The sequence below is a fragment of the Panthera pardus genome, unplaced genomic scaffold (genome assembly GCF_024362965.1).
Source record: "Panthera pardus isolate Hobbes unplaced genomic scaffold, ASM2436296v1 HiC_scaffold_6, whole genome shotgun sequence".
Taxonomy (NCBI): Eukaryota; Metazoa; Chordata; class Mammalia; order Carnivora; family Felidae; genus Panthera; species Panthera pardus.
In genome coordinates, this window is record NW_026526991.1 from 77,939,707 (window position 1) to 77,953,767 (window position 14,061).

Sequence of the window (14,061 nt, forward strand, 5' to 3'; positions counted from 1 at the left end):
CAAGCCAAAAACTGGGCATAGGTGTGAGAATTTTGCAAAAACAGCTTCCAAAACTATTTTTCGATGCGAAATGGTGCGCCCCAAGAACTTCAGGGTGGAAAGCAAGTCAAGCAGCCGAACGTTCTCCCTAGACTGCTAACCTTTCCGCCTTTCCCACCCCGCCACTCCCCCTTCGCCGCAGCCTCCAGCCAGGGGGCGTTTGTTTACGTGACGTCAGCCGTAGTAAGCAGTCCCCGCCCCCGTTTCCCTCTGGCCGCCTCGTTTCCCGCGCCGCGGCGCTTCTCCCCTTAAAAGGACAATAGAGGCCCCGGGAGCGCGCGCGGCCGCCGGGCCTTCTCCCCTCCCAGCCCTCAACGCGCGCGCGCCCGTATGCAAATAAGTTCGATTCAGGAGAATTTTGTACCAGGAGACGCGCGTGCGCAGAGAGAAAGCGGAATCTACACCTTCCCGGCCAGCGGTAGCAACTGCAGAACTGCAGGAGACAATCTTTCTAGACAAGGCAGTTGAGGAGGAGGGAGCGATTAGAAGGGGGGGGGGCTGCCTTGGCGTGCACTCCAGACCTCGGGAACGTTATTGTGCGTGGAACGGCTGATTTTGGAAGGTGAGTGACTCTAACCATTACTCTGGTGCAAAACTCTCACGAGGCTTTGATTTCAGAGTGTTGTTTTTTTTTTTCTCTTTTCACCTCCCCCCCCACCCCCCAGTCCTTCCACACACACACACGCACACATACACACGCACGCACAGGAAGTTTTGTCTTGGAGATGGCATTGCTGGGAGCAATGTTCTCGTGATCTTCAGACCCCGGGTTCTTTTGTATACACGTTTAGTTTGCCTTTTCTAATTGGGTAGGGTAGTGGAAGCAAACCGAAAGTCTTGGGGTGGGGGAAGTGAGTGGAGGCTGCAAACGACTGAGGAGTCGCCGGAGTTGAGGGATCCACGTTGAAGGTGACAATGACTTTTCTTAGCCGTAGTGTTCTCTGGCGAAAAGGAGGCGGGTGGCTGGAAGGCCCAAGAGGAAAACGACTTGCTGGCAATCGCGAAGGGGCCCCGGGCCGGTGCATCCGCGTGGGCGCGCGCCTCGGGAGTGGTCGGGCGCCGTGGTTGAACCTCGTGGTTTAGTTTCGTTGCAGCCCCCCTGCGCCTGTTTGAGAAGGGTGGACAATGAGCGCCGTAGGCTCGGAAACTTAAGTTGCCGTCTACTTGCGAGCTGGCGGGCGTGAGAGGGTTTAAATCGGCCTTTTGGGTCAGCGCCGGGGGTGGCCGGAGTGCACGCGGCGTGGCGTTGTTTGCCGAACTCCGGAGGGATGCGGATGCGACAATGAGAGCAACACGCGGCCGCTCTGAAGCAGCCCGGCTCCCAAACGCCTCCCCCCACCCCCCCACCTCCCGGACCGCGCCCAGGCAGCGCGGGGGGCCAATGTGTCTGTGGAGCCTCAAGTTTTGTTCGCGATTTAGTCACCTGTAGCGTAGATGTGGGCGCCACGGTGAGGGGTTTCTGAGGCGACTGTGTGCGGCTTAAGATGGCCAGTCATAGCCAAGTTGGTTTGGGGATGGAGGCAACGGCGTTGTCTGCGCCGAAGGAGTGAGAGAACTCCGGAGGGCACTGCTTTTTGTGCTCAACATGACAGACCACGTGCTTGGGGCTGCGACCCTGGTTTTCGCCGGAGGTCTGTGTGAGTGTCCAGATCCGGGCCGGCAGCGAGATGCGGGCGCTGTCGGGGCCGGCCGGCAGGACAATGTGATTTGCTGATGATGGCGTCTTGCCAGTTTAAAAAGCAGAGTGAAAGTCGCCAACTCTCCGCTGATGCGGGGCGGGCAATCGGCGTTTCTCATCAAGGACACTGCAAAACTTTGATTAAATGGGCCTGCTGCTGAGGGGAAGACGGGGGGAGAGGCTCCGGACTCTCGGGGAGCGGGGTCTGGACCTCTCCCCGGGGTGATCGTCAAGTGTCTCGCCTCTGAGAAACAATCCGACATCCCTGATGCTGCACGTAGGCAGCGCCCGGCTGGACAGAAAACAAAGAGCTGCATGTGCCCGTGCGGGCCCCGCCGGCGCTCGGGGCGGCCGCCGGGCGGAGGGCCGTGTGGGCCGGGCCCCCCTAACTTCGGGCGAGTTTCGAGAGGGGCTTTTGTCCCTCAGCCCCTCGCGGGGAAACTTTGGCGGCGGTGCTCGCATGAGGTGCCATGCTGGTGCGCGGAGAGGCGGCGTGCTCCGCGCTCCGGGCGGGCGGGCGGGGAGGCGGCGGTCTCGGGGCCCCCGCGCTTCAGCACGGGCGTCGAGGGCCGCGACAGCCGAGGGGCCGGGAGAGCGTGGCCCCGACTTCTTGGCCCGTTACCCGTGGTCCGGAGCTTGTGTCTGGGAGGTCTGTGGATTCGCCTTTGAAGTCGAACTGTTGCCATGTTTGAATTACGTCAGGGCAAAGCCATGAGGAGGAACAAGCCCCGGCAGCGCGGCGTGCGGGAGGCGCGGCCTGCGGGAGGCGCCGGGCGGGCGGGCGGGCGTGCGCGGGGGCCCGTTGTTCCGGCGCAGGTGAGGGAGGAGGCGGCGAGGGACGCGGGTCACCTCCTGCCGCCCTCGCCCAGGCGAGCGGCTCTCCGCAGGAACTTTCTTCCCGACCCAAGTTGTTCTATTTACCAACAAACCCACCGGGGAGCGTTTCTATTTGCTGCCGTGGTGCCTCTCTCGGCCGTCACCGCTTGCCCGAGGGGGAAGCGCGGTTGGGGGGGGGGGGGGCGGCGAGGGCCGCAGGAGGCCTGGGGAGAGGCATTTTGCTGCTTTCGTGGAAGCCGGCGCATGCGGCGAGCACCCCCAAACCCTCATAGCCGAGCCGTGGCTCGCGCTTTCAGGGGACCTAGCCCCGACGACACACGAAAAAACCACCGTGGGGAAGTTTCGGGGCTCCCCGTTGTCCTACAAAGGGAAGTGAGGACTGTGGCTGAATTGTGCGTGCCGTTGTTTTCTTTGTGTGTTTACGTGTGGGAGGGGGATCCGGGAGGGGCGAGGTTTGTTTTGGTTGCGGGTGGGGTTGGTTTATTGGGGTGGCAGGGCGGTGCAGAGTTTGTTCTGGTAACGAGACCTAGTAGATTTCTTTGTTTTTATTTTCTCCGTCTAACCTTGGGTAACTACAGACAACTGGGAAGACCAGGAATTAGTGATTAGAACAACACGGATCCTGTGCGAGACAGTTTTACCCCAGCAATACTCCCCCTGCCCCCACAGCTCGGGTTGTCCTAAGGAAGATTAAAAAGCAAAAAACTTTTTTCTTCCTTTTAATTTTAGTAATTAAAAATATGAGTTTGACCTTGTCATTAGAAGTACACTGAAAGCACCTGTTTTTGTACTGGAGTTTGCCAGACTTGAAAAACCTTTTAATAATGTATGTCGCAAAACCGAACACGTTTTTTTAGTTGCTCAATCTAAATTAAATTGAAGTCTGGGAGTTTGTTTCCGTAGGAGTTGGAGAAAAGCCTGATGGCATTTAAAATATTTATATAATGATTTGGGGAAGGGGAAAATCGCCCCTTTGCCCTAAAGGTATGCCGGCTCAATGCTTGGTGATTGTTCACTGCTTTATCTTAGGATGACCTTGAAGAAGCTAGCACGTGGAGAATTGGGCCTTGGAGATTTTCTATGGGGGTTGGGAAGGAAGCTGCGGCGGGGGGGGGGGGGGGGGGGTGACAGGGTAAAAGGCTGGATGTCCCTGCTAGCTTCTTCCTAGTTCCTATAAACTGGGGTTGACCTTCTGGTTACCCCTCTTAGATTTTCTTTTCAAGCCAATCTTTTTTTTTTTTTTTGGTATGTGGCCCCAGGCATAGCTCAAAAATTATGCTGGTTTGACACATGGATGCTTCTTTGGTATTTGGGGTTTGCCTGCAGTCTAGACATCCGATAAGCAGCACTGTATCTGCTGCTGCTTTCCTGATTTCTCCTGCATTTGGATCATGTTTAAGGGTTAGAATCTAAAAGTGGTCGTTACCAGAAAATAGTATCTTTAGATGCCACACCCAGACCAAAAATCTGTACAGATTGTGCTTCTCATTGTTTTGTTATTAAACAGACATGTTTCTCCCATGTTTTGGTGACCAAAGTACAAATACTTAAAGGCAACTTTTAATACTATAGTAACAGTACATATCTGCGGTGGATAGAAAGAACATGTCAAGAAAGTGAAAAACTTTGTATGTAATAAGTTTATGGCTTTCCCTTTGGGCATTTATTTCTCTGTGATTATTTAAGATGCATAAGATGTTTTGTAAGCACACTAAGATTCGTTCATTTGTTTTTCTTAATCAGTATTTTATACCTGGGTTTACAGCTAGTTTCAATATCCTGGGAAATTTCAAATACAATAGAGCTTAATTTTTGTTTTAAATATCACTTGATATGTGCAACGGAGATTTGGTTTATCAAGGTGAATGAGTTGAGAGTGGGAAAGACCAATAGACAAGGTCTACTGTTTTCCTTCTTGCATTACTTTTTGCGGGAGTTCAATGATGAAAAGTTCAATAGGTAGTATATTCTAGAACCTTGGTGGGCAGCAGGCCTCAAGACTGCTGTTGCATAGTTTTCTTAACTGTAGGTCTGGAACCTGGATGGCTCGTTTTTTTTTTCCCCGAGTTGTAATGAGACCCTAGAAAAAAGCTGGCTCATGGGGCTCAGACTCTAGCAGATTTATGTGAAAAAGCAATTTGATAATGATTTTCCATGTAAAATCAGTTTTTCACTGGTGAAAGCTTAAGCTTAATTTGAAATCTAAACCAACTTCATAAGCTTTATTAGGACAAGTTAGTTAATTTACCATGCCAACACATAGTAGGTTGCTTCAAAAATACAACTTTTTTTCTTCCTTACTGGTGCTGGGAATATAATTGGCTGAGAAAGAAGGGAACACCTTCGTTGAAGTACTAGTTAGTTTGCAAGTCTTGAGTTAAAATGCCTAGGTTGCAAGACTGTGCTCATGTTAAATAAGTCACTTTGTGGTCATCTGCAAAATAACAATACCTACTTCATAAGGTTGTAAATAATTAAGCAGGTAATATGCTTGGTAAATACTGGCTGTTCTCACAACTTTGGGAATAGACATTTTACAGGAGACAAAACTGAGGCCTGGGGCCAGTGACATTGCTGGGGGAAATATTCAGTAAATGTTGAGTGGAAAGAATGAGTATCTTTGGCCCTCTTCCCCACCTTCAGAAACTGGTTCTGGGAAGACATTATTCTGATTCAACCATTTTACATCAAAAACTCTTGTGGAAATGGAGAGGATGCCATTTTCTGTTTTCCTGATTTCTCTTGTCCACAAGAGACCTGGATTTCCCATACTTAATTTTGACTCCGGGAGGTTATAAATTGAAAATATTTCATTGTCTTTTAGCTCTTCAGTTTCTGTTTTAGTTGAGTCTGCAACTAAGATTTTCTCTATTATGGAAATGATCTGGAAATGCATCTAGTCCAAGAGAAGGCAGTTTGTTTTCAAGGGAGGTTTTCTTTTTGCACCAGAAGTACGAAAGTTGCAGTTAATCTAAAATGATGCGTTTCTAGCTTTGTATTGTTTCCACCTATTATAAGTTTGATTTGTTTTAATGTTATTTTAATTTGGTTCATGTTAATGTATGGTGAGTTTTAACAGCTCTCGTTTTGAGATTTATTTTGCCCCTAATCTTTTCCTCCCCACATACTTGCTTCAAATAAGCAATAAGTATTTTTCTACCAGTTGTTATGAAAGCATTGAGTTATTTATTATTAATCTTCTCTAATTAAAGTAATTCACTTGGTTTACATTTCCTGTAAAGCTTTGAGCCTCACAATTTTTTTTATACAAAAGTCTCTAGACTAAATGTTAAAGAAAAATGACTCCATTAAATTAAAAACACTAGTTTTTAAATACACCTCTTTATTGTGGACACTGTTTCCCATTCTGTGCATTAAATATACTATTCAGATCTGTTTTGCCTATCCCAGTCTTCAGGTATTAACAAATTCTGCCAGTGTCTGTATACCATGTACAGTCAGCACCTGGTTGTAATATAAAACTTAGTTCCTGCCTTGCAACAGTTTACCATTGAGTAGAGGAGATAATATAGCAAACAAGTATGTGAAAATCTTGTGTTAGGTGTTAAAATACACATATAGACAGATTTTGTTAAAAATTTTTAATTCCTGAGTTAAGGGGATGAGGGAGAAACCATCTCAGGTAAAACAACCTGAGTAGAGATGTGGCTAGTTAATAAAGTTGGTTTGACAATCCTGGAATATCAGGATTCCAAGTTCGGAGCAGCTGGTAGGCAGGGCCAGATCCTGAAAAGCTTTGCATTTCTTGCCAAGAAGTTTAGATATTATCCTGAAGCCCGTGTTGATACTTTGGAAGAGATGATTATTTGAGCTTTAGGAAGGGATCCCCTGTTTGAAGGTTCTGAGGAAGTCGGTTATGAGGCTCCAGCACCACAATGAAGGACAAATAGGCAGCAGGGACAGAAGGGACATGGACCAGAGAAGTGAAGGAAGAAACAGAATTTTTAAGGATTTCATAGTGGACGTGTTGAGGGTCATGCAGAAGATGAGAAGGGAGAGCCCAGTTGAGTTCCAGATTTTTTGTGTGACTGTATATGTGATGACCAAGGTTAGGTGAACACTGGAGGAACATGTTTGGGAGAGAAGATTATGTAATTAATTTAGAGTGTTTAAAGGTTGGGACTTGCCAGGCCTTGTGTTGGTGCTTTACAGATCGTACTCAGAAGAGTTGGGATTTATCCTTATTTTATAGGTGAGGAAATGGAAGGGTCAGACAGCTTAAGGAAATTTTCTGCGGTTTGGGTCAGACCAGATATGTATGGCTATACCCCCTTTCTTAACATTTTTCTCAAGTTCAGAAAGGAGAACAGCTTCACAGAACGAATATAGTCCAATTTCATGATGTTAAAATCTCCTAGAAAAGACCCAAGTTTCTCTTCGCACAAACCGGAACTTAAAAGAAAGCCTTCAGAAATCAGGATTCTACCCTTAGTTTAATTTGTTGGACATATCCTGGGATAGTGTTTATATATTTTTTAAAAATGTTTATTTATTTATTTTGAGAGAGAGAGAGAGAGTGTGAGTGTGGGAGAGGTAGAGAGACAGGGAGGGAGAATCCCAAGCAGGCCCCGTGCTGTCAGTGAAGAGCCTGATGCGGGGATTGATTCCACGAACTGTGAAATCATGACCTGAGCTGAAATCAATAATTGGACACCTAACTGACTGAGCCACCCTGGTGTCTTGAGTTTATATTTCTGTGTGTAAGTCCTATAAGTTCAAGGGAATAAGTGGTATATAGACACTGGTATTTTCATATTCTTGATTCACAGCATCCCTGGAAAGTGGACGTGAGATTTCACCCTAATATTGCAGAGGGGCAAATAAAATTAGAAGTGACTTCCTAGTCAGTTGTAAAGACAAACGCAGAATTAGACTCCCAACTTGACTCATTATAGTGCTTTTTTCACCAGACTCAACAGTAGTTACATTTCTTAACTGATTATTTGCTTAATCATCTAAGAGAAGATTAATACTATCTCCCCAACCTTTACAGTTTTTTCATCCACTGGAATCACTCTTAATCTAGAATCGGCATACCCAGTGTTTTTTCACACTATCAAAATGGGAGGACCTAGTATTTTTTTTACACTGTCTGGAACTCCAGAGACCTGGATTTGTGATTTTTTTATTTTTAACCTATGCTATTTCAGTTGAAGACTTTATTTCTGAGTTTGACCTCTTTCCTGTAGGATGAGTTCTACATTCTTCTGCTAAGTGTGGGTTTTGTAGACAGCCATAATAAATACTTTACTGTATAATTTCTCAGAGACTAGGTGCATTTTTGGAGAAGCCATTGGCAAACAGGTGGGGTCTACCATCCTTTCTCAGTTTTCCTCTAGGCAAGTTAAAATTTGTCCCTTAAAAGTGAGTAAATTCAGAACTTCTGATGCTGGGATGTGGACTGGTGTCTGGAAACAGGTAAGAGGAAATAATCGTGTTCAATAGCTCCGTGACTTTCCTTAAGCGCTGATGACACAGGTCTTATTGTTAGGGCACATTGCAACCAAGTGGCCTAGCAGCAGAACACAAAACACACTTAGTCCTGTTTGACTCTTTATGTGAAGTGTTGCTCCAGTTACACTGTTAGTGTTTACTGGATCCTGTACTTACAGGTGATTAAAGATAGCATACCACTGACTAAAAATGGTGTCGCGGGTGGCATTAAAAATTACAGCAACTAAGGGTTGCTCATAACTTTTGATCATGGGTGTTTTTTCGTGTTTATATCTCTTCCTTTCCCATCATCCTGTCATTTAAAGTTCAGCTGTAAAGAAATGCCATCTCCTTCACTTCAAAGTTGTCTTTGGTTGCTTGGTTCCTTTTGTCTTTGTTCACTGCTGCTTCCTTCCCACTTTACAAATCTTTTGCTTGTCTCTTTGCAGCTTCCTTCCCATTCTACTCTATGTCTATTCTGTACTCTCTGCTGTAGACTATGTTTCCCACTGGGTATCTCTCCATCTGTATGTCTTTGAGGAAGTTTGTTTAAGCTCTCTGAGCTGTTTCAGCTACTACCACTTTGGTTAAGTCAAGGTGTGCGATCATAACTAAGGTTTTGGGACATGGTGCTAGAAAGGAGTAAAGTGAAAGTAATCTTCCTTCATTCTTGCTTCCCTCAGAGGCAACCACTAGTTATTCGTTTTTAAAAATATCTTTTAACAAGTCAGTTTATGTACTTAAAGTCCCATTTAAAAAACCCATTATGGGATTGTACTGTATAGTTGTTACTCAAGTTGCTTAATATTACAGACAAGATATCTTGGATAGTTCCCATGTGCACATGTTACATATCTATTGCATTCTTTTTTTTTTTTTTTTTTAACTTTTTTTAATGTTTATTTTTGAGAGAGACAGGCAGAGACAGAGACAGAGCACAAGTGGGGGAGGGGCACAGAGAGAGGGAGACACAGAATCCAAAGCAGACTCCAGGCTCTGAGCTGTCAGCATGGAGCCCGACATGGTGCTCAAACTCACAAATTGCACCTGAGCCAAAGTCAGACACTTAACTGACTGAGCCACCCAGGTGCCCCTATTACATTCTTTTTATGGGCTGAAATGGTATTCTGTAGTATGAAGACATAATTTAACAACTCTAAGAATCCACTGACATTTAGGATGCTTCCAGTATCTTGTGTATTTTTTTAAAGGTCTGTGTCAGTGTTTTTGGTTTTTTTTGTGTTTTTTTTTTTTTTAAGAAAAAGTGATCATTAGCTGTAGGATTTTGGTCTACTGAAAACTAAAACTAAAAACACTTTAGGAATACTTTTTGCGAGGTTGCACTGTTAATTGTGTTTATCAGAATTTCAGTTCCCAAGGTGGTATGGAGAAATTGTGACATTAACTATAAAGTTGATTTTTCACCCGTGGCATATTTACTTCTCTCTCAGTTTTCCTCCGTCCAGTCCATGCATTGGCATTTTGAGTTGTTTTTTGTTTTGTTTTTTTTAATGTTTGTTTATTTTTGAGACAGAGAGAGACAGAGCATGAACTGGGGAGGGTCAGAGAGAGAGGGAGACACAGAATCTGAAGCAGGCTCCAGGCTCTGAGCTGTCAGCACAGAGCCCGACGCGGGGCTCGAACCCACGGACCGTGAGATCATGACCTGAGCCGAAGCTGGAAGCTCAACCGACTGAGCCACCTAGGCGCCCCTTGCATTTTGAGTTTTGAAAGGTATTTTTGAAAGTAAGAAAAACTTTACATCCTGAAAGGAATCTAGAAAGTGGAATTGGGAAGTTATTATATTTAGGAGGAACTATTGGTGTCCTTCAAAGTGTACCAAAAAAGGTGAGCCTATTGGATGTTGTATTTATCATAACAAAATAAATCTCTGTTTTCCTTGATGTTAAATTATCACCCTTGTAAGATTTAAAAGATAAGACAGTACTCTGCAGAATTAAGTTCTTCACCTCCCTGTCTCCAATTCCATATTTAAAAGGGTACTTAAAAACTTTAAAATTTGCATTTTACTACTCTTCATACTGTTTCCTTGTTAAAAAAAAGTTTTATTTATTTACGTAATCTCTACACCCAACATGGGGCTCGAACTCCTGCCCCTATGATCAAGAGTTGCATGCTCTTCTGACTGAGCCAGTCAGGTCCCCCTTTTGATACTGTTTCCTGATTAAAGTCAGGCTTAAAGTGAATTTAGTGTTGTTAAAAGATCTTTAAACTTAGAATTAAATATTATACCTTCAATATTAGCTATTGCTGTGAAGATTCCTTTTGTTTCCGTTTATATTACATTGCATTTAGTAAACCTATGTGTGTTGAATTAAGTGTAAAATATATCATCCCTGCTCTTTGGCTTCATAATCTCTTTAGATTAGAATTGGTCCTTTTTTTCCTCCTTTATCATTTTTTTTTAATATATATTGTCAAATTGGTTTCCAAAAAATAAGCAACGCTTCACAAATTTGCGTGTCATCCTTGCGCAGAGCCCGTGCTAATCTTCTCTGTATTGTTCCAGTTTTAGTATATGTGCTGCCAAATCACACTAGAATTGGTCCTTTCGATGGGGCTGCTGGCTGGCTCAGTCAATTGGCAAGAGCATGAGTTCAAGCCCCCCATGTAGGGCCTACAGATTATTTTATAAATAAATAAAGAATAGATTTGCTCCTTTTTTTTTTTTTAAACAGTTTGCCCCCACACTTTTCCTTGTTTTAACACTAAGGTTGCATTCCCCATCCTTTCGTTAATTTGATCATTAGATTTATATGAAATGTACAGCTTTAAAGTGAAAAAAACCAACCAATTAATCATATTTTAGAATTAAGTATTGCATTTTCAAAAATTCACTTTTTGTTGTCTATGTTACAATATTTGCCCATATAATTACAGTTATTTCTCTTCTAGTTTTTGCTGACTTAACCATTTAATCTTGTTAACTTTGGGAGATTGAATTAATTTGGACAGAACAGTAATTTAGCTGGTTGATTCGTGTTTGTTACAGTTTTGTTTTTTTTTTTTTTTAATATTGAGAGTGTGCGTGCGAGCAGGAGAGGGGGCAGAGAGAGAATCCCAAGCAGGCTCTGCCCTGTCAGCGCACAGCCCCATGATGTGGAGCTTGAACCCACAAACCATGAGATCATGACCTGAGTCGAAATCAGGAGTCAGATGCTTACTTGATTGAGCCACCCAGGTGCCCCTGACTGTTTTTTTAAAATTTGTGGTTGTTTGCTGATAGCAGCCAAAGAAATGTTAATGAAAGTGCCTTGTAAAACATGAAATGTTGTATGAACAACTTTTTTAAAAAACAACTTTTTAAAAAAGTTGAATCAGCACGTTTATTGAGTACCTACTAAGTGACTGGCATTATTCTAGATGTTGAGGTTGCAAAGATATATAAAGACAGGAGAATTCGTAACCCAGTCTGTTTCCATTTCTGTTTTTAAAGTTTATTTATTTTGAGAGAGACAGAGACACAGGGTAGAATCTGAAGCAGGCTCTGAACTGTCAGCACAGAGCCTGATTTGGGGCTCAAACCCATGAACCCATGAGATCATGACCTGAGCTGAAACCCACGAGTCAGACACCCAACCGAGCTACCCAGGTGCCCTAGTCTATTTTCTTTTCTTTCTTTTCATCTTTTCTTATTATTTAATTAATTTAGAGAGATTAGGTCTTTTTTTAAAGATTTTTTATTTTTATCATTATTTTTAATATAATTCATTGTCAAATTGGCTTCCATACAACACCCAGTGCTCATCCTAACAAGTGCCCTCCTCAATGCTCATCACCCATTTTCCCTCTCCCCCACCCCCCTATCCACCCTCAGTTTCTTCTCTGTATTTAAGAGTCTCTTGTGGTTTGCCTCCCTCCCTCTCTGTTACAGTTTTTTCCCCTTCCCTTCCCCCACGGACTTCTGTTAAGTTTCTCAAGACACACATGAGTGAAAACTTATGATATCTGTCCTTCTCTTACTGACTTAATTCACTCAGCATAATACCTTCCAGTTCCATCCGCATTGCTGCAAATGGCATGATTTCATTCTTATTGCCAAGTAAAATTCTTTTGTATATATAAAACACATCTTTTTCATCCATTCATCAGTTGATGGACATTTAGGCTCTTTCCATAATTTGGCTGTTGTTGAAAGTGCTGCTACAAACTTTGGGGGTACATATGCTGTTGTGTATCAGCACTCCTGTATTCCGTGGGTAAATTCCTAGTAGTGCTATTGCTGGGTCATAGGGTAGTTCTATTTTTAATTTTTTGAGGAACCTTCATACTGTTTTCCAGAGCAACTGCCCCAGTTTGCATTCCCACTGGCAGTGCAAGAGGGTTCCCATTTCTCCACAACCTCCATCCTTACCCGCTAGAGACTTTTTTTTAAATGTTTATTTATTTTTGAGAGAGAGTCCTAGAGTGAGTGGGGGAGAGGCATAGTGAGAGGGAGACACAGAATCCAAAGCAGGCTCCATGCTCTGAGCTGTCAGCACAGAGCCCAGTGCGGGGCTTAAACTCAAAAACCTTGAAATCATGACCTGAGCTGAAGTCAGATGCTTAACTGACTGAGCCACCTAGGCATCCCTATTTTCATTTTTTTTTTTTAATTTTTTTGTTAACATTTATTTTTTATTTATTTTTGAGACAGAGAGAGACAGAGCATGAACAGGGGAGGGTCAGAGAGAGGGAGACACAGAATCCGAAACAGGCTCCAGGCTCTGAGCTGTCAGCACAGAGCCCGACGCGGGGCTCGAACTCACAGCCCTCACGGACCGCGAGATCATGACCTGAGCTAAAGTCGGCCGCTTAACCGACTGAGCCACCCAGGCGCCCCCCTATTTTCATTTTTAAAAACAAGCTTACTGAGATATAATTCACACACTGTAAAATTCACTTTTAAAGTATGCAATTCAGTGGTTTTTAGTATACTTACAGAGTTTTGCATCCATCACCATTATCTAATTTTAGAAGACAAATGGCAGTTTTTAATAATCATTTTAAGTCTTTACTCATTTTTGGCTCTATCTCAAAATTTAATTTTCTTCTGTTTTCCCCACATGCTTAAGAGTGAGATTGTATGTGTCCACTCTCTTCTATAATTATTCATCAATTAGGGAGCAGATGGTAATAGCTTCCTTCTATTAAAACTGCTGAATTAGGGGCGCCTGGGTGGCTCATTTGGTTAAGAGTCTAACTTCGGCTCAGGTCATGATCTCGCGGTTCGTGGGTTTGAGCCTGGCGTTGGGCTCTGTGCTGACAGCTCAGAGCCTGGAGCCTGCTTCGGATTCTTTGTAACCCTCCCTCTCTGCCCCTCCCCCACTTGTGCTCTGCTCACTCTCTCTCAGAAATAAACAAATATTAAAAAAAAAAATTTTTAAACTGCTGAATTAATGTGACGCCTATGAGAATAGATACAAAAGTCACAAATGGGGCGCCTGGGTGGCTCAGTCCATTAGGCATCTGACTTTGGCTCAGGTCATGATCTTGTGGTCCCTGAGTTCGAGCCCCGCATGGGGCTCTGTGCTGACAGCTCAGAGCCTGGAGCCTGTTTCAGATTCTGTGTCTCCCTCTCTCTGGCCCTCCCCCGTTCATGCTCTGTCTCTGCCTCAAAAATAAATAAACATTAAAAAAAATTTTTTTTTAAAGTCACAAATACTTTAACAGTTTACAGTGTCATTTGAACAAATAAATTGTTCTGGAGGAATCATTTAATATTGTACATCTGTGGAACTAGGAAAGAAGTATTCTAAAGAACCACCAGGTTTGTTGAAATAACGAAGTCCCAAGTTTAAAATCAAATTGTGTCTTGCTTACCTACCTCCTTCTTGATATAAAAAGTAAGTTAGGGGGTGCCTGGTGCCTGAGTTGGTTATGTGTCTGACTCTTGTCTTTGGTTCAGGTCATGTTCTCACAGTACGTGAGTTCGAGCCCCACATCAGGCTCTGCTGACAGCACGGATTCTGCTCGGGATTCTGTCTTCCTCTCTCTCTCTGCCCCTCCCTGCTCATGCTCTCTCTCTCAAAAATAAACATTAAAAAAATACT

At 43.9% G+C, this 14,061-nt stretch overlaps 1 protein-coding gene and 1 non-coding gene across 4 annotated transcripts in view; one reads left to right on the forward strand and one right to left on the reverse strand.

The window, feature by feature from the left end:
- Positions 1–424: 424 nt before the first annotated feature.
- SINHCAF (SIN3-HDAC complex associated factor) overlaps positions 425–14,061 on the forward strand; it is a 31,859-nt gene continuing 18,222 nt past the window's right edge. The window contains exon 1 of one of the 3 annotated variants that reach the window (XM_019452377.2): positions 425–601. The gene's annotated coding sequence lies outside the window, so the exon portion shown is untranslated. Of the gene's footprint in view, positions 602–785; positions 949–2,830; positions 2,947–14,061 lie in introns of those variants that run through there. The other 2 variants (XM_019452379.2, XM_019452378.2) reach the window with 2 other exon arrangements.
- On the reverse strand, positions 10,462–10,564 carry LOC128775130 (U6 spliceosomal RNA). The gene has a single exon (XR_008419782.1). It is a non-coding gene; the product is annotated as a U6 spliceosomal RNA (small nuclear RNA).